Source organism: Elephantulus edwardii, unplaced genomic scaffold (genome assembly GCF_000299155.1).
Source record: "Elephantulus edwardii isolate Elephantulus edwardi_28Jun2011 unplaced genomic scaffold, EleEdw1.0 scaffold00071, whole genome shotgun sequence".
Classification (NCBI taxonomy): Eukaryota; Metazoa; Chordata; class Mammalia; order Macroscelidea; family Macroscelididae; genus Elephantulus; species Elephantulus edwardii.
In genome coordinates, this window is record NW_006399821.1 from 8,772,779 (window position 1) to 8,775,356 (window position 2,578).

Consider the following 2,578-nt stretch of genomic DNA (forward strand, 5'->3'; position numbering starts at 1 on the left):
AAGGAATTTTTTTTCTTTTTTTTTCTCTTTTCGGAGGGGGAAGCGAGCTGGTGGGGAGGGGTGCGAAGGGAGAAAATTGTGGCAATGAATGAATGGAAATCCAAAAGCTCTGTAAAAAAAAAAAAAAATTAAAAAAAAGAAAAGAAAACATAACACAACACATCCCTTCCCGCTTTTGGTCCCCATAAATGTTTTACTAGTTATCCTTCTATTTTTACAATAATGGTCTAATGAAGTATTTATCCTATGCAACTAAGTTATTTCACTCAGCATAATGCTCTCCAGTCTCTCCAATATTATGTAGTTATTTTTTAAATTGTTGCTCCTTTGCAAGTATTTTTTTTTTCCTTAGAACTTAATTCACTATATTTTTTAAAGAAATACACTATGTGGTGGCCACAGCTGGAGCCTGAGTCCTCTGCACGGAGACTCTGGTGTAGTCTTTACAAATGATCCATGAATTCCTGGTAGGAACACTTAGTGTACACAATTTCTTTCCAGAGATCTGGGGTCAGATAGCTGTAGGTCTTTGAGATGGCATCAAAGGTGGCCTTGGCGAAGTTGCCCAGAGTAGCTGTGCAGCCCCTGGCTGAAGTGTAACAGTCATCAATTCCAGCCATCATCAACAGCTTCTTGGGCACAGGGGCTGAGACGATTCCAGTGCCTTGGGGTGCAGGGATCAGATACACCAACACAGAGTCACAGTGCTCAGTCACCTTGCAGGGAACGGTATGAGGCTTGCCAATCTTATTCCCCCAGTAGCCACACCTCACAGGGACAATGGAGAGCTTGGCTAGGATGATGGCCCCACGGATAGCAGTAGCCACCTCCTTGGAGCACTTGACACCCAAGCCAACATGGCCATTATAGTCTCCGATGGCAACAAAGGCCTTGAGCCTGGTCCGCTGGCCAGCACGTGTCTGCTTCTGCACTGGCATGATTTTTAATACTTCATCCTTGAGGGACATGACCAGGAAGAAGTCTATGCTCTCAGACTCCTTGATGGGCAATGAGAAGAGATAAATCTCCTCCAATGATTTTATCTTCATATCTTTCACCAGGTAGCTCAGTTTGGTGACAGGGAGTCACTCCTTGTCCTTGGCTTTGCCTCCTCAAGCGCCACGACCCCGACCCCACACACTGCTACCACAGGCTCCGTGGAAACTGCCTCAGGCTCCCATCTCAGGACCCCCAGGGCCTCCGGGCCCTTCCGCTGAACCTGCGTCATCCGCCACTTGGTGTTTTCTCGGAGAAGAAGCAGCTTTGCCAATATTTTTAAAAAAATTCTCATTTGTCAAACTTAACTGAACAAAAGTTATCACAAAAGAGCTGTTAAGCAGTAAATTTCATGAGAATTTATATTTTAGTGGTAAGGAGTTGCACTGCCAACTCAAAGGTACTTGGTTCAAGAACACCAGCACCAATTGCTTGCTCAACAAATCAAATAACATGAGTTCAACGAACTAAGAATATACAATCCTCCTGTTGGATGGAGAAGCCTGGAGAAACTTTGAAAAGTATCACCAAATTTAAACAAGTTATTTTTTCCTCTTTCTTTTTTTTTTTTTTCCAGCCAGTCAAATTCAGCAGTGTTTTTCCTCTTTCTTAATCTGTTATGCAGATAATAGTACTACTTCCCCTGGTCTGGGTAGTATGTAGAAGTCGCACTGCTAACTCAAAGCCTGCACTTCTCTGGTGGTTGGGGTCCACCAGTGACTCTTGGGGAGGAAGAATGGGCAGTGTCTTCCTAATTGATTTAAAGCCCCAGAAACCAGATGGAAGGTCGCCTATGAGCCCATTCCTACTTGAGGGCAATGAGTTTAGGGAGCTCTGGAAGTGTAGTCCACAAGGGAGCGTGATTACTAACCCAAAGGCCATACCTCTGGTGGTTGGACTCTAGTAGCGCTCCAATAAAAAAAAAAGTAATCTGCCCCTGTTTGATATACAGCCTCTGAAACCTCCTTATTAAAGGGTTGAGCGAGCAGTTGATTGAAAGGATTGCAAATATTTGCAAACATTTCAGCCCAGTGCTTGACATATGACAAATACTCAGCAAGTATTAGTAAAAGGAGCCTAGTGGTACAATGACTAAACATTTGGTTGCTAAACTGAAATGCCAGATGTTCAAACCCATCAACCACTCTGTAGGAGAAAGATGTGGCAGTCTTGGAAGTTCACAGCCTCAGAAACCGTATGGTATAGTTTTTCTCTGTCCTACAAAATTAATGTAGGGCTCCTATGAGTCAGAATTTACTCAGCAGCAATAAAGTTTTACGTTCTTATTATTATATATTTATTTTTACATTATTACTCTAGGGCTTATTACTTTCAGAACGTAGTTGTTTTTGAAAGTTACTGGTTCCACTAGACGGAGCGCTGTGGCCTAGTCTATAGGTTGTTGTTGTTGTTATGTGCCGTCAAGTCGTTTGCGACTCAGCGACCCTATGTACAACAGCCCTAAAGCGCACTCTATCCTGTGCCAATCTCATTGCCTCTGACAAACCCATCCCGAGTACCCCAGTCACTGAATCAATCCACTTCATAGAAGGTCTTCCCCTCCTGCGCTGTCCCTCCACTC